The sequence below is a fragment of the Haliotis cracherodii genome, unplaced genomic scaffold (assembly GCF_022045235.1).
Source record: "Haliotis cracherodii isolate W230 unplaced genomic scaffold, xgHalCrac1.p SCAF_17, whole genome shotgun sequence".
Classification (NCBI taxonomy): domain Eukaryota; kingdom Metazoa; phylum Mollusca; class Gastropoda; order Lepetellida; family Haliotidae; genus Haliotis; species Haliotis cracherodii.
Genome location: NW_027266272.1, coordinates 24,618,758 through 24,638,836, shown reverse-complemented (window position 1 = coordinate 24,638,836; position 20,079 = coordinate 24,618,758). Strand labels below are relative to the sequence as shown.

General features: G+C 40.4%; 1 protein-coding gene across 4 annotated transcripts in view; it reads right to left on the bottom strand.

Moving 5' to 3' along the window:
• LOC139464984 (melatonin receptor type 1C-like) overlaps positions 1-20,079 on the bottom strand; it is a 182,619-nt gene that overhangs the window by 120,937 nt on the left and 41,603 nt on the right. For 3 of the 4 annotated variants that reach the window (XM_071246634.1, XM_071246639.1, XM_071246640.1), the window contains exon 1: positions 7,775-7,930. The exons of the other annotated variant lie outside the window; for it this stretch is intronic. The gene's annotated coding sequence lies outside the window, so the exon portion shown is untranslated. Of the gene's footprint in view, positions 1-7,774; positions 7,931-20,079 lie in introns of those variants that run through there. 4 annotated transcript variants of the gene reach the window in all.

The following is a 20,079-nucleotide window of genomic DNA, read 5'->3' as shown; positions in this document are numbered from 1 at the left end:
CACACAGGGATCGATGACATGCATCAACCAGGTCAGCGAGCTTGATCCCCTGATCCCGTTAGTCGCCTCTTACGACAAGCATAGTTGCGTTTTACCGCAAGCATGGGTCGCAAGCACGGATTTCACTCATCATAAACACATGCATGGGCAAGTCAATTGTTCACCTGAAAAAACATGGGAACATATGGCCAAATAAGGAATGCCATTGGACATCATTTTTAACACTGATGCGTCAAATTTGGAAATGTCCACCCTATGTCTATCATAAAACTTTGTGAAAACTTTACTGAGGCCTTGAATGGTATGACGGTCTATGAAATCTTGTAAGAGAGTATGCTCGATTGCACCTAAAAACTTGTGAAATGTAGGCCCCAAAGGCTGGAGCTGCAGGAATATTGCTCAACATTCCCAATGCTCAGTTTCTTGACATGCTATTTCCCATATTAACATGCCACGGGTAATAAGACTTTTGAAACAAGAGTCATCAGGAGATGACATATCCCCCCTGTTCTGGTGCAACTCGGAAATGGAATTTCACTACTTATACCCACTTTTGGTTCCTAGCCATTGGCCATTCCAGTTCAGTGAAGAAAAGAATAATGCTGTTCAGTGTTTTTCAAAATCCCAAATCATCAAAGCCACCATTTCACTACTAGTCTGATCTGTATAGCAAGTTTCATCATGAAATATTCAACGGTTTTGGATTTCTGCTCTAGCACTACCCTCAGTCATGTACCCTGAATCTTCATGGGTCCTAGAGGTTAATGACCAAATTTTCATAGAGAAAATGTCCTGCTTTCACACATGTTGCTTATAAAGATGTCCAGAACTACACTGGAACTGGACCATTGATTGATTTGGCTGTACCAGCCCCACACTTGGTAACACACATTCCATAGTGTGCGTGAACTTTTAACAATATCTCATTTTTCCAAACTGAAGTGTCAGATAATATTAACATTAAAGAGATCGTAAAAAGAAATATTAATCTGCTTTGAAAATAGTCTAAGCATGGAAAACTATATAAATTGCAAACTGGTGAAAAAGTTGGCGCAAATCTCATCCTGGTCCATCTTTCCTCTTGAAAACATGTACCTTTTGAATATGAAATGGTGATTCCATCTAAAAAATATATCGGCTGCTCAGGATATATCCTGAATAATTATTTTCCAGACACAAAAAACAACTTTTCCATATAAAAATAAGCCTCCATGTAAAACATGATATTTCACAGGAAATATCAATTTGCCACTTTCATAGCATTTGGGCAACATGGACACTTTCAAATAAGGAATCAGATTAAAAGTAAATTCTGAAATTATTTCTCCATCATGTCTGGTCCACCTACAGTTGATGAAGAGGAAACAGAAATTACATCAAATAACCCGCACCATGTTATCATGAAGCACACTCAGGCTGAATCAATACATCATTCCATAACGGCTGGTCCCGGAAGAATTAAACCGCAGTCAATGTTAAGAGCAGGGGACGCAGTGGCGCTTTTGCATTATTTCAACAAGGCTGTTATTCCTGATGAATCAAAACCTGTCACAAACAAACCGCAAAAGATTAATCTAAATTCATGATGATAATGATGATGATGATGATGATGATGATGATGATGATAATAATAATAATAACAATAATGATGACGATGATGATAATAATGATGATGATGATAATAATGATGATGATGATAATAATAATAACAACAACAATAATGACGACGACGACGACGATGACGATGATGATGATGATGATGTGGTTACAGAAATGTTTAATGTGGTTAATAGCATGAGCAAACTGTTACATCAATATTATCAGAGGTGGTGATCGTGTGAAGATGATGACGACTTGGGCGCTTTATGTCATCAGAAAAAATAATTAAATGTGAAATTAATGCACACAAAAGGTATAAGTATCTCTTAGATAAGCTAACTTCATTAGTTTCTGAGAAAACTTGTCCGCATTGGACATACTATGTGCTAAGAAGAATAACATGGATTGAGAGCAATAACTCTGTTAAAAAAAATATTTAAGGGACGAAATTTCGAACCCAGTCTAAAAAAATGTATCTGTTAGATAAGCTTGCAACCTATCATTCATGTAACTTCAGTAGTTTCTGAGAAAACATGTCCCCATTTCACGTAGTATGCATGAAGTTGAAAAGCACGGAGCAAGGGCCAAAACTCTGTAAAATATGAATTTACGACACCAATTTTCGAACTCTTTTTAAGATCATGACCAGTAACATCAGTGTGTAAAATTTCTTTTCTGTGACTAACATAGTTTTGGAGAAAATTTGTCTCCCTTGAGAAGCGGACGGATGAACGGACAAACTCAGTTCCTTTTTCCCCAGCCCTGCTTCATGGTGGGGGAAAATAATAAACACAAAGGGTAGGTCACCTGGTTATTAATAAACACAAATGGTAGGTCACCTGGTATTCATGTATATTAAAAAAATTTAATAACACAGCATGTCATCGTAGAGCTAGGCTAAGGGTAGTTTTAAGCCCATTAAATTTACCATTTGAAACCTCATGCTGTAAGTTCAGTTCCTAATTTGATTTAATGCAGTTAGTTATACAGGCAACCTAGCTCTAAAATAAACCATTGATGATGATGATGATGATGATGATGATGATAATTACAATTAATAATAAAAATAACACGAAGAAGAAAATAATCTAGTGTGATTATCTCCTATCATATGGACTTAATAACTATTTAAATTGATAGAATGGATGGTGAGTGAATAGAAATATATGACCTTAGAAGATGGGCTACTGAAGCCTCTATGTGCCCTGGAAGACCTATCACGCAATGATGATGGCAAAACACTAAGTCAAGAATAAAAACCAAAAGCATGTGTCTCAAACAATACAATATTCTGTCACAGATTCGAAATGAATAAAATAAATGTTGAGATCAATTTGATATCAACATTTCAAACCACCCTTGCTTTGAAAAGCATGCCCAAAAACACAAATCCCTCATCATAAAAAATACATATTTCTTGCAGTATTTCTCTACCTTCGAACAGCCATTGGAAATAGGTCACTAATGGCCAAATAACAATAAACTCAACAGTCTATCATATGAATCCCATGGGACAAGCTCGCAGTTAGCAACGTACAGCTTTAACCTTAAAGGGACAACTTAGAGGAGAGTATAAGACCCTTCAAGCAATCTTAGTTCCCTTGGAGAGAATCAATGACTGAGACATGGAGACTGAAGATGGCTGTATGGCTCTGATAATGTCCCTGATTGCCCTATCTTGCACCACTCTCTGCACCTACTCTGCAGGCGAACGCTGAGTCGGTTCACATCGCCCAGACGAATATTTAGTTGGATGTGTCAGCTTTGTTGGAGTATCTACAGGGAGACAATAAATGGAAATGTTAACAGTTGTGTAACAATGTTGTATTGGATGCTGTTTGACTGGTAAAGTTGATGTGAGTGAAGAGGAATCGGAGTGGAATTGAATTGGTGAATCAGATTTTGTGTGAGAACTTCTTGTGCTATTTATCCTCATCTTCATTGTCATTTCTTCGTCATTAGCATCAACATCATCTTTGCCATTGTTATCATCATTATCATCATCATCATCACCACCACCTTTGAGACTGTCATCATCACCATTATTGGCATCATCATCACCATTATTGGCATCATCAGCAGCAGCAGCTGCAGCACCACCACCACCACCATCATCATCATCAGCAGCAGCAGCTGCAGCACCACCACCACCACCATCAGCAGCAGCAGCAGCAGCTGCAGCTGCAGCACCACCACCACCACCATCATCATCAGCAGCAGCTGCAGCACCACCACCATCATCATCATCAGCAGCAGCAGCACCACCACCCTTGTGACTGTCATCAACATCACCATTATTGGCATTGTCATCATCATGATCATCATCATCAGCAGCAGCAGCAGCAGCACCATTATCATCGTCATCACTATTGTCCTAACTGTAACATTCATTCTAAAAAGACTTCTCACGATCATTATTTTAGAATGAAAGATGGCAAAATACTGAGGTCACTATCATCACAATAATCTAAAAAAGACCAAGATTGTGAAACTTAAAACCTTCTACCATTTCCTACGCTTCCACAGAATGGAGGCTAAATAATCTATCAAACAACACTACCAACTGATGGCAACTTAAGATTTGTCTCATTAGATGCAGCAGCAACCCCTGTGCTACCATGACAAAGATGGACTGCAACATTAAATTCAGGACCTGCTCACACAAGGACAAAGGCCTCAAGCAACTATTAGGGCAATGACCCTTAACATCTCAATGGAACCATCAAATCCTGGCCCCTGTATGACAGGCACCATTGCCTGCAGGTCCTTAGGGTTCTCAGCTGAAGACAGGCCTCTTGAGAATCTTGCTCTTAACATGGTGGGCTTGCTCTTAAATTAGGGTGGTCTTGATCTTAAGCAAATGGTGGTCTTGATCTTGAGAAAATGGCGGTCTTGCTCTTGAGAAAATGGTGGTCTTGCTCTAAAACTATCGTGAGAATATGGATCTCCTGCTTTTGAGAATATGGTGGTGCTGCTCTTGAGAATATGGTGGTGCTGCTGTTGAGAATATGGTGGTCTTGCTCTTGAGAATATGGTGGTCTTGCTCTTGAGAATATGGTGGTCTTGCTCCCGAGAATATGGTGGTCTTGCTCTTGAGAATATGGTGGTCTTGCTCCTGAGAATATGGTGGTCTTGCTCTTACACTATGGTGGTTTTGCTCTTTTTCTGTGAGACAATCAGTCTGTCGATTGCTCGCCATGCCAGACTCAAAGTACATCAACTCAGCATGAAAAGAATGTGGCGTCACAAGTAAGTGACGTGACACGCAAGTGACATGGCAAGCAAGTGACATATCAAGCAAGTGACGTATCAAGCAAGTGACGTGCCATCAGTCCTAATGTATATGATATTTGTACAGATCAACCAACCAACTTGCATGAGTTTCTACAAGTAGCAACTGGCCAATCAGACACCTAGATTCTTTAAGGAGTAGAGATAATATCCAAGACAAGTCTCCTATTGCCATGCTTCTAGTGTTTTTATGGGGAAAGAAACATGAACTGCATGTCTTCTGAATACATCAAATGAAAACCTAATGGAGGACTGCAAACCGTAGTCATTCTAGATTCCATTGAGCATATTTCCGTTAGATGTAGGTAATTATCATCTAGATGTTGGAAAGCTACTGGAATCTTGGCATGCGATCAGACACACTGCTGGATGGGTCTGTCCTGGGCCCACTTGCCCAAAGCGATCTTAGCGCTAAGACTATCGTAAGCCTATGTTAAAGTATTGGGGCTAAGATCATCTTAGCGCCAAGACTATCGTAAGACTATGTTAAAGTATGGGGGCTAAGATCATCTTAACGCTAAGACTATCGTAAGCCTATGTTAAAGTATGGGGGCTAAGATCATCTTAGCGCTAAGATCGCTTTGTGCAAGTGGGCCCTGATGGGTGGAACCTGTGGAGATATGAAGCTAGGCCAATATGGATGGGGTGTACAGTTCTGTTAAAAAAGCAGCAATCTATGTGGGTGAGTGAGTGGGGTAGGTGAAACTAACTAGGTGAGTTGATTGGTGAGTTGATTGGTGAGTTGATTGATGAGTTGAGTTGATAGGTGAGTGAGTGAGTGAGTGAGTGAGTGAGTGAGTGAGTGAGTGGGTGGGTGGTTGAGTGAGTGAGTGAGTGAGTGAGTGAGTGAGTGAGTGAGTGAGTGAGTGGGTGTTTGGGTGGTTGAGTGAGTGAGTGAGTGAGTGAGTGAGTGAGTCAGAGTGCTGACTGATTGGGTTGATGGGCACAGGTTTTAAAAACAAGACAGCAGCCCCCAGGAAACCACTACTGATGCTTGTATGGGTCTGGACTCCTAATTGAAACTCGGGAGCACCCATCAGATCACAGCCACACCAACACAGCCAGAACACCTCATCTTCGACCCTTGGATTGGAAAAGACAACACTTCCTTCTACACAACACACCTGGAACACGGCCACAACAGTTCAAAAAACAAAAGGAACTATAAAGTATTTCAGCTCTGACATATGTGACAAATCACACTTGATACCAGAAACTGTGGGAGCATAACCATGTTATCAAGCAACATATTATAAAAACAGTGTTGGGCAGGATCTACATTTCAAGCCGTTCCAAGCCACAAATAGCTCACACTACACTTCTTGCCATGAGAGTTATTAAAGACTTTGAAAATAAACAGATTAATTTTTCAGCAGACAAGGCAAATTCCAACCAAGCAAATAAGGTTCTATGAACAGCTAACACTTAACCTTTCCACAAATATAGACACCCACTTTTCTTACCAACATATTTTAAGTACTTCAAATATTTGCCAGCCTTTGGTGTTCCCAGTCTAGCCTTTGATACAACAGCCGCCTTAAGGTTCTTAAACAAACTACAAGCAATCAATAATTGCATCCCAAACAGCATCAGAGCGAAATGGACATTCATCCATGATATACAATATCCAGGATATATCAAACCGCTGCATCAGATATGTCTGTATAATAAAACTGTAGCAATCAATTTATCATCCTACGACACGATATGTCAACATTCCTACTCCTACGCCAATGACTTTGATTCCAGGTTTCAGTCTAAATCATTCCAAACATTTCTAAAATTCTTTCAACTTTTCAGTTATATCAAAAGTTTTTGCATTTAATCAATTATCCACCAAAAATAATCAGACAGCAGGCAAAGGTTTATGATGGTACTGAATCAATTTATGTGGCAATAAATTGATATGAAAGTTTCAGAAATGATATATCACAAGCAAGAATCACAGTTGGCACTAGATAACTTTGACAGCTATTCTTTGACAGGAATGAAATATATTGTAAGAATTCAGATCCAGAAAGATTCAATAATTACCCTATGAATATCACAAACTATACAAGACCTCTAAAACTTTCTTCTTTAGGGTACTTATTCACATTCTTAAATTTAAACATTCAATTTGATAAAGGCAAGATTTAATTTCAGATAAAAAAAACTTTTTTGTTTCCTTCCTTGTTGTCATCGACCTTCTTGCAATCTCCAAAATGAATATGCGATTTGAGAAAGATAAGATTTAATTTCACCAGTCTATAATAATAATATGGGTCTTGACGTTTCCAGATTAAGGGCTATTTGTTTGTTTGTTGTTTGTTGTTTAACACTGCTCTCAGCAATATTTCAGCTATGGGGCAACATGTGAAGGTATGGTGAGGACAAACCATGGATCATAATTAGAGTACTACTAGGATCCGGACCCGTGAAGATCCAGGGCAGAATAGGTCTTCAGTAACCCATGCTTGCCGCCGTAAAAGGCGACTATGCTTGTCGTAAGAGGCGACTAACGGGATCGGGTGGTCAGGCTCGCTGACTTGGTTGAAGCATGTCATCGATCCCAATTGCGTGGATCGATGCTCATCATATTAATCACTGGATTGTCTGGTCCAGACTCAATTATTTACAGACAGCCATCATATAGTTGGAATATTGCTGAGTGCGGCATAAAACAACAAACCAACCAACCAATTGCAACCAACCTTGCGAACAAGCAATTTCATTGTCAAAATATCCTTTCAACAAACTTTATAAGACAAAATCATAAAAACAAATGATCAATTGCACCCTTGACAACCTCAAAATGATGGACAACATGCTTATTTTCCTCATTTTATCATCACCAGACCAGGTTAACATTCAACTGAGGATACAGTGATAAAAAAATTCTTACCTTCATGTAAACAGATCCCCAAACAATGCCACACAAAGTTTACACTAATGCATCACATATGCCCCAACCGCAATCAATGAATCGCCTTTAAGAAACAGCAGTCAGAGAGCTCGCCGAACTACCACCTCCAGCCAAACGGCAGCTCTGTATCTCACAGCTCCGTATCTCACGGCCGACCTGCAGTTATACCAACACCATCCCACGAGCAGAACTCTTCACTAATGAGCAAGAACACTCCACATCATAAATCCACGTCTCTCCAAGACATTCAGCCCTGTGCTTTAATTTTGGAATAAATAGTTCCTGGAATGGTTGGGTGTGATGTTTGCATCCCATGATTTGGGTTGTAACCTCACCTACATACTTTGCTAAACTCTGTTGTGAGCAGGCTTGTCATTGGACACCTGGAATTGACAGGATAACGAAATACCTGACAAATCGGTAATCCTGGTGCTCAGACCTCAGAGGAACGGAGTTGAATGACCTGCTGATTACACGGAACTGGTTTCATTCCTGGGTCAGGATGCAAACTTGAATGTGGAAAATTTAAGTTCTTAGGCATGTGTTGGTGGGTTTGGGTTTAAAAACAATCTTGACACAGTTACAAGAGTTCTGTATGATGAGTTAGAATGTGAAGTTAGACTTGACTTAAATGTTGAAAAACAGCTGTAAAAACCATGTTTTCTATTTAGCTTGGTACGTGCTTGCTTGATACACAAAAAACAGACATGATAAAAAAGTTAAATAACTGTGATAATGCAGACATTTACAAGAGTTGAGGTGAGGTGAAATGGGGCTTAATATGTTCTTCAAGATTACTGTACTGATATAGGACGTTCTCTCTCTCTCTCTCTCGCTCTCTCTCTCTCTTTCTCCATCTCACAAACCACCTTTCAAACAGATTACTGTACTGATATAGGACATTCCCTCCCTCTCTCTCTCGTGGCATCAAACCACCTTTCAAGCAGATTCCCCTCTCTCTCTCTCTCTCTCTCTTTCCATCTCGCTCTCTCTCTCTCAAACCACCTTTCAAGCAGATTCCTTTCTCTCTCTCTCTCTCTCTCTCTCTCTCTAAAACCACCTTTCAAACATTACTGTACTGATATAGGACATTCCCTCCCTCTCCTTCTCGTGGCAACAAACCACCTTTCAAGCAGATTCCCCTCCCTCCCTCTCTCTCTCTCAAACCACCTTTTAAACAGATTCTCCGCCCACAAACTATGGAGGCGGTGCCTTTAAGGAAGAAATACAATCAACCATTTTCACTCAGTTAGTGAGTGAGTGAGTGAGTGAGTGAGTATGGTTTTACACCGCTTTTAGCAATATTCCAGCAATATCACGGCGGGGGGACACCAGAAATGGGCTTCACACATTGTACCCATGTCGGGAATCGAACCCGGGTCTTCGGCGTGACGAGCCAACGCTTTAACCACTAGGCTACCCGACCGCACCAAAGCTGAAGAACTGACTGCAGTTGCTCTCCATGTCGTAACAACGTTTCACATCCCAATGAGTATACTCTGTCTGATAGCGCTTCATCATTCTGACCTTTGTTGGGTGTTTTCTTCAATTTCAAGCAAGGTTTGGACACAATTGATTTAACTATGACAGAGAACAGTCACATGAACAACTTCAGGAAACTATAAGTACCAATATTGTTTTCCAATTTTCATGGTCAATATGCAAAGATCATGAGTGAGTGCATATAGTTTTACACCCCCTTAAGCAATATTCAGCAATATCATGGCTGGGGACACCAGAAATATATGTTTTCAAATTTTCTTGGTCAATATGCAAAGATCATGAGAGAGTGCATATAGTTTTACACCCCTTAAGCAATATTCAGCAATATCATCGCAGGGGACACCAGAAATATATGTTTTCAAATTTTCTTGGTCAATATGCAAAGATCATGAGTGAATGTGTGAGTATGGTTTTACGCAGCTTTTAGCAATAATTAACAAAATCACTGCAGGGGATACCCAAAATTGGCTTCACACATTGTGCTCATTTGAGGAATCAACCTTGGTCTTCATATTGACAAGCAAACGCTTTAACCACCAGGCTACCCCACCGCCCCTCAAAGGTGCATGAGAAAAACGTAAAGAAAATTTTAAACTAAAGGTTTTGAAAAAAATCTAGAAACAAAAATAACATAGTTTCTATTAAATCTTCTTATATATTTATCTCATATATCTGTCAGTTCCAGAAACTAGCCAGTCCCTCTTTGATTCTTACACAAGGAAATATTTCACAATCGTTCTCATAACTCTTTGTGTGATCCTTGAAGAAATTGGATAGGGAAATGTTTCATGAATGAAAAAAGTGCCTCCTCATAAATTAGGTTAGCCTTGCTCCAAGGCTGTACTGAATGATAAGTCAATGGATGTTTTGTAATTCTATCCTTATGATAATCAAGTCTAGATAAGCGGACAGTACAAAGTCTAGTGGAGCCAGTCTCCAAAAGAAGGGACAACTAGTTATTATTATTATTTGTATGATCTAGAAATTAGGGTGACCTTGTGAAATGTGACTTTATGTGAACTCGGGCTGGTTCCTTGTGAAATCATTATATCTTCTTTCGAAATTATGTTGGATCTTTATGAAATGATATTAGCTTCAAGTGAAATAACGTTGGATCTTTGTGAAATATTAGCTTCAAGTGAAATAATGTTGGATCTTTTTGAAATTATGATGGCTTCAAATACAATATTGTTGTAAATCATCAGTTCCATGAATATTAATTTGATTACCAAAAAAATAACAACAGGATGACAAGATTGCTCCTTCCCCAATTATCACAAAAACAATCAAACTTTAAGCCTGACTCAAATACAACCTATTCCCCAAAAGACAACTAAAACAAATTCTATAGAAGACTATCGATGCCTGTCACTGCTGGCAGTACAAACTCTGATTATGAGCTTGCGTCCATGGTTAAACTTCCTGTTTAATCTCTATGGTGATAAAAGTTGCCGTCAATATGATATCAACTGACAAATCAAATGTTACACGATCATAAAATGTCATCTGCTACAGAACTGTCGCGACGGTGGTAGCCATTCGAGACAATCAAACACTGAATGAACTACTCACGGATGCTAAAGGCCAGAGCATATATCTACTATTCCTTTTCAATTTTCACTCAGTGGGACTGGTGCTCAGGTCTCTTATGCTGCTGCATTAAAATAGTGAGAGAGTTTATGCTTTACGTCACATCGGCAATATTTCAGCCATATCGTGATGACTGCATTAAAATAAACCCCATGACTGCGGATATACCGCTGACAAACCAAGTATCATAAATAGGTTGAACCAAAGATCAGCAGATCCTGACACGGCTGAAGGACATACATTTGAGCAAATCAGCAAATGAAAATCATTTTTAGGGTAAAGTTTGTACATGCAAAATCCATCATACAGTCACAGGTATGTTTATTGTGATTTGAAACCTCCGACTGTGAAATCAAATCATGTACTTTCAATAACGATAGAATAACATTTAAAGCTACATGTTTTAAAGAAGACATTATCTTACCTCTATGTCAGACAAGCTCCTTCCCAGCGCGTGACACCTTCGTTACACTCTCGGTAACATCGCTGCCACCAGTGTGGGCGCGGCCATTACAATAATCTTGAAATTTGCCCTCAAACCCCATATGTAGTAACGTTTATACTTTTGTTTATGTCTTTGGGAGTGCCATCATATTTCAGTTTGAAAAGGTTTACGACTGACCATGTTTTCCAGATGAATTTACTTTGTTGTTTTGATAATCAGATTGGTTCGAGATTGCAGACTAACGGAAAATCAACCAACTTCTCCCTTACATTCTTACTATATCAATAACACGATAGTTTTAATGAAACAGAAATTCAAATTGACAAACGAAGAAAGTAATTTAGCAGCGATAAGTGTATTCGGCGTCACGACAGTCGTCACTTGTTTGTAAACATAACGGTCATTCGGTTGCGAGTTCAACTCCAAGCATGGTTGTGGCCATCTATTCACAGTGGGGAGTTTTGACTGGTGGCAGCGATAGTATAGAGAGCTCCGGGAACGTACTATCGCTGTGAGGAGCTTGTATGTCAGACTGTTTATTGCGTCACGTGATCTTGATAAAATACTATGTGGGACGCAAAAACACATATACACACTTCAGGATACTGCTTCAACAAATACTAATACCCCGACAACAATGAAATAAACACTTTGAAAAAGGAATCTAGTACAAAGTGACACACTCATTTATGAAGTGAGTATTAGTTCCAGGTTTCGGTATCAGTTGTTTTCTTCTGTTACGGATGCGTACTTCCCTGTATTTTGCAAGAACAAACAATACATAAAAGTTGACAAATTGTATCAAGTACTTATTGAAATTTTGCTCAAACCAAACCTATACTTAGAGGCAATTTCAAAATAACGCAACAAAGAAAGTATTTACTTTAAATTAGAACATCACGGTGGGGAGACATCCGAAATGGGCTTCACACATTGTACCCATGTAGGGAATCGAACCCGGGCCTTCGGCGTGACGAGCGAACGCTTTAAGTACAAGGCTACCCTCCACCCCTCCCAGATCTTGTTTGTTTATTTGTTCGTTTTGTTGTTGTTTCTGCTGCATACAGAAATATTCAAGCTCTTTGACAGCTGTCTTTAAATAATCAAGTCTGAACCAGACAATCCAGTGATTGACATCATGGGCATCGATCCAATTCCTTACTGCTGCCCACCCATGCTCACCCCTTCTAATCCCAGGTCACTCTTGCTCAACCCTGCTCACTCTTGCTCAACCCTGCTCTGTTTCTTAACCCTGCTCTGTTTCTCAACCCTGCTCACTCTTGCTCAACAATGCTCACTCTTGCTCAACCCTGCTATATTCCTTCCCACTTCTGCCAACCACTCCCAAACCCCTTCCAATCCCTAAACACCTGTGAAGATGCAGGGTATAATAGGTCTTCAGCAACCCATGCTTTCCGTAAAAGGCAACTATGCTTGTCGTAAGAGGCGACTAACAGGATTAAGTGGTCAGGCTCGCTGACTTGGTTGATGAGTCATCCTATCTCAATTGTGTGAATCGATGCTCATGATGTCAACCACTGGATTGTCTGGTCCAGACTCAATTATTGACATGCCACCGTCATATAGCTGGAATACAGCTGAGAGTGGCGTTGAACAACAAACAAACAAACAAACAAACAAACCAATCCCTAAATGTGATTTAAGATTTTAACATGAAGGAAATCATGTCATTAGACACACATCAGCCACAACACACACTTGGGCCAAGTGACACAGGAAGGAAAATCATTGATCTTGGAGCTATGTTTTGCCACACCACAAATATCATCACAATACAATAATATCCCTGATAACAGGAAAATTATCTTGGGAATGTTTCAATGACAAATATAAATTCTGCTTCCTGGGATTGTCTCATTTACTCCTATTGTGACATCATATCCGTGAACTGTTGAAACCACAAAAGGTTTTATAGATTGTTTGGGGCACGAGCGGCCCAGTCATCTCAAGCACCGTGATTCGCTGTTCAGAGTCACGTCCTTGGGCACGCCAGAAACCTATGATCGTGGGTTTGTATCCTAGTTCGCCCAAATGTATGTTTCTAGGTTTATCAATTTAATACCTGTGCCCATGGGTTTCACCAAAGTGGTTAACGTCTGAGACCTGCATCACTTGGGGATTTCCAGCGAAAGGCTGACACACCGTGACATAGATCGAATACTCATCCACTCATAGTAAGCAATCTTGTAGCTATGGCCCTGATCTGTAAATAATCTAATCCACTCACTCACTCACTCACTCACTCACACATAGTAAGCAATCTTGTAGCTATGGCCCTGATCTGTAAATAATCTAATCCACTCACTCACTCACACATAGCAAGCAATCTTGTAGCTATGGCCCTGATCTGTAAATAATCTAATCCACTCACTCACTCACTCACACATAGTAAGCAATCTTGTAGCTATGGCCCTGATCTGTAAATAATCTAATCCACTCACTCACTCACACATAGCAAGCAATCTTGTAGCTATGGCCCTGATCTGTAAATAATCTAATCCACTCACTCACACATAGTAAGCAATCTTGTAGTTATGGCCCTGATCTGTAAATAATCTAATCCACTCACTCACTCACACATAGTAAGCAATCTTGTAGCTGTGGCCCTGATCTGTAAATAATCTAATCCACTCACTCACTCACTCACACATAGTAAGCAATCTTGTAGCTATGGTCCTGATCTGTAAATAATCTAATCCAATCACTCACACATAGTAAGCAATCTTGTAGCTATGGCCCTGATCTGTAAATAATCTAATCCACTTACTCACACATAGTAAGCAATCTTGTAGCTATGGCCCTGATCTGTAAATAATCTAATCCACTCACTCACTCACACAGTAAGCAATCTTGTAGCTATGGCCCTGATCTGTAAATAATCTAATCCACTCACTCACACATAGTAAGCAATCTTGTAGCTGTGGCCCTGATCTGTAAATAATCTAATCCAATCACTCACACATAGTAAGCAATCTTGTAGCTATGGCCCTGATCTGTAAATAATCTAATCAACTCACTCACACATAGCAAGCAATCTTGTAGCTATGGCCCTGATCTGTAAATAAACTATCCACTCACTCACACATAGTAAGCAATCTTGTTGCTATGGCCCTTATCTGTAAATAATCTAATCCACTCACTCACACATAGTAAGCAATCTTGTTGCTATGGCCCTGATCTGTAAATAATCTAATCCACTCACTCACTCACTCACTCACACATAGCAAGCAATCTTGTTACTATGGCCCTGATCTGTAAATAAACTAATCCACTCACTCACACATAGTAAGCAATCTTGTAGCTATGGCCCTGATCTGTAAATAATCTAATCTGGACCAGACAATCCGGTTTTGCCATCATGAGCATCGATCTTAGCAATTGTGATATGATGACATACATCAACCAAGTCGATCCGGTTAGTTGCCTCTTACATCAAGCACGAGTTGCCAAGACCAAGAATGTTCATGACTTCACAATAAGAGCTAATAGACTTGCAGACAATAACTTTGATTAAACCATTCTGACTTGCCACTATTGTTGCTGCAGCTGATTCTGAGCCAGGAATTCGCTGAAAAAACTGATTCAACTAGAGGGCATCAAACAAGTTGCAGATAAATCATATATCAACTACCATATTCGACGTAATAAGCACCCAGGCTGCTCTCAAAATTAGAAATAGGGGCTCTTCTCAGAATATAATTTGAGAAAAAAAAACAGAGTTGAAAGATTGTAAATTTTGTGGTTTATGCTGACAGGCTGAAATGATGCAAAAGAAGAATCTGAGCGTATACTATACGATATATATAATTTCTAGAATTTAATTGCCCCTAATTAAGAGTGCGTATTATACACAAATAAATATGTTGGGAACATTGATCAATCGGAAGGAGTGCTGATTCGAATTGTACACTAGCCAGTATATTAGCAAATATCGCCGTGGGCGCTTATTACGTTGAATACAGTAAACCATGATTTAAAATCACTTAAATATGTTGTTTCTGGAAGTAGATCCAGAAAGTCCTGTTGACTTATTCTACAGATGCTAATGTTTTCTTCTTTACAGATGATAATAGTTCCATAATAAACAGAACTGTGTGTTACTTAAACTTGTTATTCAACTTAATCACTGGCCAATTGAGTAAGTGAAGGTGTGCGTGATTGAATGATGTACAATGCAACCAGTCAGCACATATTCCACATGATGGTCAAGGCTGTACATTATCGCCCATTGGCTGATGGGATGAATCATTGAGTTAGGTATTGCGCCAATTTTAGCAAAATTACCCTACTGACCACCCCCCATTTCATTCCCTCCCCCGCCATCCTTCACCCCTCAAGATGGAGGTCATGACATAAGCAAAACTATTTGATTTGAACCAGAGCAATTACCAGAGAACTTAGAATCCATTAACATAATTAAGTCAACATAGAAATTTAGAAACATATTTAATTTAACATGAAAAGTGCATTAGTAGTAAAATCACTTAACAGAAGGAGTTCTGAGAGATGAAAGGGCAAGAGAATCTGTTGTTCACATCAAACCATTCTTAATCTTTATTTTTGCAAATTTGTTTTTTACAGCAAAGAAAACAGTAACAAGGGAAAAAGTGAGCAGTGCTCACTAATACCCCGACTGAGACATGCATCACATATAAAAAGGATTTTTTTCTTAGAAAACCCACTTATCGAAAACAAACTATGTCTCCCCTAAAAGTACAGAAACTGTACCCCAAGCTGGAAAAGAATCCATGAAGTAGTTTTCAAGTTAAAGGTCACACAAATGTTGAGTGAGTGAATGAGTTGGGTTTAACACCCCTTTTAACACTATTCCAATTATATTGCGGTGTGTCAGCTTAATGTGGGAGGAAAGCCCGAAGTGATGCAGGTCTCAGACGTTTACCACTTTGGTGAAACCCACGAGCACGGGGATGGTGCTGACAAACCTAGAAACATAATTGAGACGAACTGGGATTCGAACCCACAATCATAGGTTCTGGCGTGCCCAAGGGACACAACTCTGCACAGCGAATCGCGGCGCCTTAGACGACTGGGCCACCCGTGCCCCCCACAAATGTTTAAGTAAAAAGAACATTCTAAGTTCGAAACATGTAAAAATTCATATGATTTCAGAAAATCCACATATCAAAATCAACTTGGCACTGCACCTCTTCTTTCAGCATGGAAACTGCTCGAAACATTTGAAAAGAATCCACATAGTAGTTTTCAAGTTATTGGTCACAGAAATATTCAAGTAAAAAACTTTTAAGTAAAAATATGAAAAAAGCTATATTTTTTCAGAAATCCAAATATTGAAATCAAACTTCGGGCAACACTTTTCCTAATGGTATAGAATGTATTCACCAAGTTTGAAAATAATCTATGCAGTAGTATTCAGGTTATAGGTCATGCTAAAAAATGTTCTCTGAAGAAAGGTCTGACGGAGTTCATTGGTACAACTACCCCTGCACTGTTAGGTCAGGGGTGTTAAAAGGTTTAATATTCATTTTGAGTTTCTGAAAAAATAAAGACAATGGGTTGGAAATATTTTATTTAGCCCATTGATTGATTTTTTAAAAATGTCTACTGTTATACAGCAGGACAACTGAATTTAAGAGATAAAATTGTTGATATTGTCTTAAGAAGCAAAAGTATTCTACATTTCTTACAGTGTTGAGCAAACTGTGTCTAATGCAAATTTGAAGAGTATTTCAGTATTTCTACATCAAGGCTTCTTGCGGAGGGAAAACTGATGTGATAGGATGATCAAAACCTTTACTAAAGCATGGGTATGGTGCAGACACACCAATAATAATTTTCAGGACAGATCTTGGATTTCCATCTCTGATTAGCAGATCCTGGCCAGGCTAAGGGGCACAACCAAGTGGTGTTAAAACATATATGAAAGCATAGGTATGGTGCAGAGTACTGCAGACATAACAAAAATAATTTTCTGGACAGATTTGGGATTTTCACCTTTGATCAGCAGATCCTGGCAAGGCTAAGGGATCTAACTCGGCACAGCAAAGTGCTGTCCCTTCAACATCTGCTTACACATGTATCAAGGAGCAAAGAGCTATGTAACTCAAGACTCACTCCTCCAGACCAATTTATCTTCCCAACAATTAGGAATTTGTTACAATGCATGTGGCACACGCTATCCCACAATTAAAACCCTCTATCTCCCGGCTGCTTCCTACACAGGCCATCACCTGCATCATTATCAGCATCAGTGTGAGTAGTGCCATCAATTAATCATTCCACCTGAGTGTCAACAAGCTCATCAAAGTGCTCGCTTCTTGTGTCTCCCATCAAGAAATGTTTACTGTATTCTACCCAAAAGAGCATGCACCTGGAATTTCTGGGAACAGATGCACCCAGCCCATCCTGCTGTAGATCCACCCACCCACACCCTGGTGTAGAGCCACCCATCCACACCTGATGTACACCCACCCACCCACCCATACCCTGGTGTAGACCCACCCACCCCCTGTTGTAGAGCCACCCATCCACGCCCTGGTGTAGACCCACCCACCCACACCATGGTGTAGAGCCACCCACCCACACCTGATGTAGACCCACCCATCCACACCTGATGTAGACCCACCCACCTACACCTGATGTAGACCCACCCACCCACACCTGATGTAGAACCACCCACCCACACCCTGGTGTAAAGCCACCCACCCACACCTGATGTAGACCCACCCATCCACACCTGATGTAGACCCACCCACCCACACCTGATGTAGACCCACCCACCCACACCTGGTGTAGAGCCACCCACCCACACCTGATGTAGACCCACCCATCCACACCTGATGTAGACCCACCCACCCACACCTGATGTAGACCCACCCATCCACACCTGATGTAGACCCACCCATCCACACCCTGATGCAGACCCACCCACCCACACCCTGGTGTAGACCCACCCACCCACACCCTGATGCAGACCCACCCACCCACACCCTGATGCAGACCCATCCACCCACACCCTGGTGTAGACACACCCTGATATAGACCCACCCACCCACACCCTGGTGTAGACCCACCCATCCACACCCTGATGCAGACCCACCCACACCCTGGTGTAGACCCACCCATCCACACCCTGGTGTAGACCCACCCACCCACACCCTGGTGTAGACCCACCTACATGCCCTGTGGTACACCCCCACCACCCACACCTATATTAAGGTACCATGTCCATATTATCTCCTACACCCACACCAGTCTCTAACAATTTCGCCTAAATCCATCAAATATTAATTTTATCATTTCTACAACTCGCTCATTCCAAAGCCTTATAATTCATTTCTTGTAGCTCGCTCTGTGTCCTGGGCAAACACAGACTCAGTATTCAAGAACGTGAGGCTGTGATTTCTATCCAGCCAAATATTCCTTGTCATGACTTCTTCATCATGCTTTTCCATACGAGGTCATTTTCTCTCTGTGTACTTTAGAAATGGAATAATTGAGCAATCTTGTTGCTGAACACAACCATGAAATTGCTGAAGACTTCTATGAAGCCATCAAGTATTTCTCCTTGCGTGTTTATTATCTACACTTCCCTTCTGTACAGAGGGGAGCCATAACGTGTGCTGATTGATGTTTGAGGTCAACTGTCACAAAATGGCAGTTATTACTCAGCCATTTTGGTTATATATAAAAGTCAAACTTTTCAAATCTTTTTAAACGAAAAAGGATTGTATCAGAAATCTCAAATTGTGTGAATAAAATCTCTGACTGAAATTCGACTACAACGATTCTTGGGAAGAATATGTCAATGTCTTTCATTCGTCTATGAGTTGGGTTCACCGCCGAAAACCTGGAAACAATCAAGGCGGACTGGGATTCGAACACATGTCATAGATTTCTTGTGTAGCCAAGGGACATAGCAGCGAATTATATGACTAGGCCACTTGTGCCCTCAATTCAATGTTGAGAGACCATGATAGTGATTTGTTGGTTGCACCGAGTACTGATTATAAATTGCCATATTTGGAAGGGAGCCCGCCCACCAATAGGAGTAACTCTTGACCGGCTGACAGAGTCACTGTAACCCTACAGCAACTGGTTGAGGTGAGATGAGAGGAAAATGGGGTTTAACATGACGTTAACATTATTGTGCTTGTATAGCAATGTGCGTGTGTATGTCTGCTTGTACTGGTACGGACTAATGCCAATATGATAGTGTTAGCACTCTGGGGTTCCATGCCACAGTTTAACATGAATTCTGAATTCAGACACAGTATACTGACTCTGAGCCGACCAGCCCGTGTTTTAGCCCCTTAATGCCAAGTGTCATGCAGGGTAACAACAAGTACCATCTTTGACATTTGGTATGACGCGGTCGGGGATTAAACCCCCGACCTTCTGCTCTCTGGGCAGACACTCTACCACCAGACCACGGAGGCGGTCACAGCTAGTTGAGATAATTTAGTGATAAAAATTGTGTGCTGATGCCAAATTGACTTTGAAACCAAACGTGTCTGTCAGTTCTTACAACAAGAAAGGGACAGTTAGGACAAATTCTTTGACATTATCAGCGGTATTCAATAGGAATACTCCAAGAGTTCCTGTATGTTTAACGTCGCTTCCTAGATTATTGCACTTAAATAGCGACTTGCATGTACGTGTATGTGTTTGTGTTTGTTTGGCTGCTTGTACTAGTCCAGACTGATGACGATTTATAGTGCTAGCTCACTAAGATACCAGTTTTAAC